This window comes from Asparagus officinalis, chromosome 7 (assembly GCF_001876935.1).
Source record: "Asparagus officinalis chromosome 7, Aspof.V1, whole genome shotgun sequence".
Taxonomy (NCBI): Eukaryota; Viridiplantae; Streptophyta; class Magnoliopsida; order Asparagales; family Asparagaceae; genus Asparagus; species Asparagus officinalis.
This window is the reverse complement of record NC_033800.1, coordinates 853096-859666: the sequence shown is the minus strand read 5'-3', so window position 1 is coordinate 859666 and position 6571 is coordinate 853096. Positions and strand designations below refer to the sequence as shown.

The window sequence follows — 6571 nt, the reverse complement described above, 5'->3', positions numbered from 1 at the left end:
CTGAAATTATCTTATAGGTGTGGTGTTACCTTGAAGCCTACCATAAGGAAACCTTTTTTTTTTGGTCAAGTAACTCGAGCTTTTAAGTTAAAAAGCATGTTACAGAATTAACGGCTGCGCCTTAGTGCTACTATCCAAATTTCCGCTTACTGAGAAACTCCAAATTGATAAGTCTTACTAACTCTTCTTTTGAACACCTGTCACCTATTAAATTACATTTGCTAAACACATCTTTCCATTAGAAAGTTGGTACAAGGTGTAAAACAAATGTTGTGGTGAGGTGGATGGGACTATACATTCTGTAGGAACCAAGATACAAAGGACTATAATTTTGTTGTATGAATAAAAGGAATAAAGATGATCAAAACTGTTGTAACCTGTTAGCATGTACTTGTCAGGCAAGGCGGCTTGTTAGCACAAGAATGAGGGATGAGGTTGTTGAAGGACAAGAATTGAGTGATGAGCTAATCATGAGCAACAGGGTTACAAATTCAATAGGATCTATGTTCGGGCTTTTGGAGGTCGAAGTAAGATTAAATTAGGGTTTATATGAGAATAATTTTCCATGTATAACTAGTTTTAACAAGTCCAATGTTCTAGACCCTCTCTTAACACCCATCTTAGAGACATACGATTTATTCAGTGAAGGATCCAAGACATTACTTTTGCAATAAGTAATAAGAGTATAAAGGTGAGTAGGAGCTTATAAATTAATGTTTTGAACTAAATTTTCATTACACATTCTATCAGACAATTAATAATGTTTTATGCCTGAATAGGAATACATATAAATTTGTGTGTTATATATATCTAGGTACTATGTATGCATATATGTATGAATATATGTGTGCATAGGAAGTAAAGGGTGTGAAGTCGTCTCGTTTCTCTAAATAGGTTACCAGTAGATGACCGTGCGGTGAGGCCACCCTGTTAGTCACATTGGATGAGTGGGTCTCACCACCCTTTATCTCTTGGTGGCTCATTAAACAAAATAGGTTGTCACCTCATCCGTCAAACCCACCCACCCACACACACGTGATTCATAAATTGCTAGGGGAAAAAGTGTTACTGCTAGAGGGGAAGAATCAGTCGAGTAAAAGATCAAAGATTAAGTGTTAAAGAAAGTAGAACTAGTCTTACTTTTTAGAACCCATTACACTAACTAGAAGGCTATATATACTTTTTATCTCATATTATTGTTGCATGAACTAATGCATACATATGTATAGTCACCCTTGATTTTTGAACCAAAAAATAGATTTGAGAGTTCATTAATATCCAACAACAACAATAAAATAAAGAGATAAATCTAAAACTCTATATAACAATCTCAAACATATACATGTCATTTAAACAGGCGACACGCTCCCCTTTTTATTAATGAATAGGATAACATGGTTCCTATACTACAGGGAAATATTGCACACCCTCTAGCTCCGTTATCAAACTCACGACATTATCGTGAATCCTAAATGAAAGTGTTCGGCTCCTAGATGACATGATAAACCAAATTAAGTATTGTGGGGGAAATTATTAAGGAAGTAGTTATAATTAATGGGGGAAATTTGATGTAGTTTATCACATTTTTAAGGCAAGAAGACAAGTGTGAACCCAGTTCCACTCATCTACTCAAGGGCTTGCCAAGGGAGTGAGAATAATGTGGGATACTGAGTTATAAGTGGGAAGATTTGCGCGTCACTCATTTCAATGGTGTGCATATTGTTTGAGATAGTACATGAATTTTAAAACTCATCATTTATACTTTCTTCTACTCGGTGTTTTAAATGTCGACCGCCATGTTGGGTTTGGCATCACACCGATAGTATATGTTAAGTTTCATGTCATTTTTTGGTCCATGTCTGTGACATATCAGACAAAAATCGGATATAGCGAGTGAAGCATCGACAATTAAAAGCCGGTGGATTTGCTCAACTTGAACACGACCTAACCCAGACCCAACTTGAACTTGAACTATATCTTTTGGTAGGGCTTTTTTTTTGCCCAAATAAAAAAATGCAGCAGCGGCAACAACTTCAACTTCTTATTTGTTGCAAAATCAAAGACACATCATCAAATCAAAGGTTATATATATATATATATATATATATATATATATATATATATGAGAAAAATGGGTATACTTGGTACCAAGGATCCTTGGTAGTGATGTGGACACATCTTGTCCATACATCACACCTTGAAGATGGAGCTCACCAACTCCAGGTGTGATGATATCATGGACAAAGATGTGTTCACATCATTACCAAGATCCTTGGCCAAGTATACCCATATTCCAACTATATATATAGTATATAATATATATATATATATATATATATATAAATATATATATATATAATTGCCCCTCTCTCTCTCTCTCCTCTCTCTCTCTTAGCTTTCAGGGAAACTAGGGTTAGGGTTTGAGTGTTTGAAAGTGGGGAGTGGATCCTAAAGCTACAAGCCTTCAACCGTCCTTTTTCTTTGAATGGTACTCCTCTCTCTCCCATCTCTCTCAGTCCCTTTCTCAGCCTCTTCGTCTCTCTCGTTCTCTCAGCCTCTTTGTCTCTCTAGTTGCAATCATTAAGTGCATCAAACGTGAGATGTGAATATATGTGGAATACAAAGCTATAGCCATCAAGCAGAGTGGGGGTGGAAACGAATCGAATTTGGTCGAATACCTTTAAGTTCGAATTCGGTTTACTCCAGCGAATTCGAATTCGAATTCGAATTTTTGTCGAATTGGTAGAAGGTGTTCAAATTCGATTAGGTATTTTCATTAAATATTCGGTAACTATTCACGAATGTTGTTAGCACACTTGGTTAATGCATTTGATTCTTAGACTTGAGGTCAGGTGTTATCCTATGTTGGTATATATTTTTTTTCTTTTCTTTTTACATGTTGCATAATTACTTAATAATTATTATGATATTTTACTACTAAAATTATTATATTCATATATTTATAAATTATTAATTTATATATTTATCAATTGTAATATGAACATAAAACTCAGTATAATGCAGTAATGTAGAAGCAAGAAAACATCTCATTATAGATTTTAGATCCACAGTAATTCATTTTCTATCAAACTAATTTAGCAACTTAAGAATGTCATCTAAGCTAAAATTTGAATAAGAATTTATTTCTAATAGATATTTAGTTATGATATATGTTGATCATAGTAAATATCTAAAGTGTAACTTTAAAAGATAAATATTTTATGATAAATTAAACTTAGAGGAGTAAAATGTAAAACATAAATGAATATTTAATAATCAATCGAATTGAATATCCTTTTGGTTAAATTCTATTCGTTTATGAGCCAGATATTGAAAAATATTCATTTACAATTAAATGAACTATCGAGTCGAATATGACTGAATATCTGGAATAATAATAATCGAACAATTTATTAATTATTTGGTTCATTTCCTAAAGCAGAGAAATTTGAAGCATATTCAAGTTAAATTGAAACAACAGAGATAATACAACAATGTAAACTTGACTAGTCTAGTAGAAGTACCAAGAATAATGATGCGTATCACGTAGTGACATGCAAATATCCTATGGATAGCGCAGATTGACTAGATCTCTTGAAATAGTGGAATCGTAAAAGAAAGTAAATATAAATGCAAGATATAATTAAGTTTAATAATGTGATAAGTGTGCAATCTCAGCCGAAAGATGGTGATTTATTTGCTACTGATCATTATTTGACATATATGTTAATGGGTTGTCAATGTATTTTAACACTTTTACTATTTAAATGTTTATGTTTAGGCGATAGAATTTATTAAGTATGTTTAGATTTAATTTGTGATATTATATTACACTTCACATGTATGCACACCATCCGATATGGCAATCCGATATTTTTTTTCATGTCCCTCAACATATCACCGATTTCCACTATGCGACATAAAAATTTTAGCCGTCTGACATGAACCTGACATTTGACATATAAAACCTTGCTTCTACTTTTGCTATTAGATATTATTGAACTCCAAAGTCTATGTTTTCATTTCTAAATATGTGCATTTATACACAAGTATACATCAACATTTCTCCATATTTCTATAATCTGGTCTCCTTCATGAACACTTCGATCTCTCTTCACTCTAATATATATAATTTGACGTAGTCCTCTACTCCCTTTTGCATCATATCAAACTTATATGTACCAAATTCTCCTTCATTTATATCTATCTTCTAATTTAGGTTCTCATAAACTATGGATGCGGGCTCAAGATTCATCTTATAGCCCAGTAATGCAACATGTAAGTGGGCTATGGACCTTTGCTAAGTGCCACATAAATTTAACCTAGAGGTATCTTAGTATCTTTGGACCTTTAATAAATGATAAATTTGCTCTGGAGGCCTGTAGGCACGGAATGCCCTTCCTTGATTTAGTCAAGCTTGGGGCCCGTTGGGCTGGTCTTGCAGTGAAGAGTAGTGAGTACATTTAATGACCAATTTGTTTTTTTTAAATCTCTTTAAAATACAATTCAAATTTGGATCCTGTGCTCTGACAGACTCATACTTGTTAAAAACTGAGAAGCAAGAGAGTAACAAAGCCGAAGATGGCAGTAGAAGAATTGATTGAATCTCCACACAAATACTTTGATCAGATCATGAACCGCAAATGTGATCTCTCTTTCATCTCTTCCTCTTACTTGCATCGAATTTTCTGGAATTTAAATTCTCTTATATTCTTCGATCCCTCTTTCTGGAAAAGAAACATTTTAAATTCAGGATTGCATCCAATACATGAACGATTTGAAGGGCATCGGTATTGTCTCATAGGAATTTTGGATTATACACTCAACACCCACTGAGCCACATGTAGCAGTGATCCATGCAAAGCTCTGTTATCATCAAGCTTTTAGTGGAGGTATACAAGCTTCTGGTTGTTTTACTGTATTAACTCCTCATCAGAAGGGAGAGCCAGAATACCTCTCATGATTATTGTCTTAATGTATGGATTTCAGTAGTCAACTTATGAGGCAGTATGAACCTGAAGGAGCCAGATGGTAACAAATCTATCTTGCACACGGAATATTCACAAGTCATGCAACTTTATCTTCCATCTCCACTACGTTTGGTGTTTCTTATCTAAGTATTCTGAATACTTTGCACACTCTGCTACACCTGCACCCATTAGCAAAAAGGATTCACTTTCTTGATTTTGATCTTCATAAAGTTCAAGTGGTTTGACCAGAAGTAGATATTATGGGAAAATATCTTACCAAATGAAAGGAAAGGGTTCCATCAACATTGCACTAGGCATAATCGTTTGACGTGACATGTTATTATGGAGATGGGAGGTTGGAATTGGCATGGAAGAAATATTCTTGACTGACTAAGATGATTGATTTTCCTCCACTAGCTAGTTTAGTGGTTTTCTCTTGTGGGCATAGGATTAAAAATTTGAAATAATATTTGTTTATGGGTGATGTGCACTTTTTTTTTGAAGGGTATCATCAAAGAGCGTTAGTCCTGAATATGCTATTATGATGCCTCTGAATATTTTAGTGTGATATGCGTCTACTACTATCTATCTGTTGCTGGAGGGAGACAAAGGATGCATGTAAGGCATTGAGATATAAATGGGTGCTTGATACCTGCCAAAGGCACCCATTAATTAGGATGGTGGCAGACCACTTAAAGTCCTTATCCATTTGAAGGTGGGAGATAGTGGCAGTAGGCATTTGATCCTGCACCTTTCCTTGCATTGACCTGTACAACTCGCATTTTCTCATCTCTGGTAGTCAACGACTTATTGACTTATTGTCCTTGTCCTCATTGGACACCTGTTGTTGCTCTTTGAGTTTGTTGCCAGTTTTAGCAATGGCCTTTTTGCCTGTCATGCCCTAGGGGATAGGCTCGAGGCAGGACACTGTGACAGAGTTAGCTATCGACGTAATTGACAATTCTGTAAATACCAGTACGAGGTTGCAACGCCGGTTTACTAAGCATAAGTAACTCACCTCGTTTCAGCTAGTGCAGTTTTTGTTCACCTTCTTTCTTTCGCTTATAATGAAATCATTGTTGTCTTACTAGCCTGGTCACAAGCAAGCGCCTGTACTTTAAGTATACACCTCATGATTATGTCACGCTGAATATTACATTTTGACTTACTAGTTCCCCAGCTTTCTTCTGAATGTCTGCTGCTATTTTGGTAAGGAGAGCTCTCTAGTTTTTCCTGCCCCAATTATGTGAACTATTGTTTGTTCGAAGTCCATTACATATGGCTGTAAAATGATTATCGTCTGAAACGCGTTCATTCCGATGCTGTATTTATAGTATCTGCTCAACTATAGATGTTGCTGATACTTGCTTAAGTTCCAAAAAAAAAAAGAAAAAAAAGAAGAAGAAGAAGAGTCTTCCTTAGTACACGGTCTATGTTGGTCCAAGCATCAATAAGCAAAGGAAATATAGCCAAGCCATTGACTTGATTTCTTTATTTATTTACTTGATAAGCAAATGAAGATAAGAGAAGAGGGTTGAAACTTGAAACTATAAATTTAATTATTGACCGCAAGGATGCGATGCTTGTTAGATCTAAACCAA

The 6571-nt window shown here is 34.8% G+C and overlaps 1 long non-coding RNA gene across 1 annotated transcript; it reads left to right on the top strand.

Moving 5' to 3' along the window:
• On the top strand, positions 3330–6144 carry LOC109849480. The gene is made up of 3 exons (XR_002249108.1): positions 3330–4453; positions 4534–4892; positions 4990–6144. It is a non-coding gene; the product is annotated as an uncharacterized LOC109849480 (long non-coding RNA).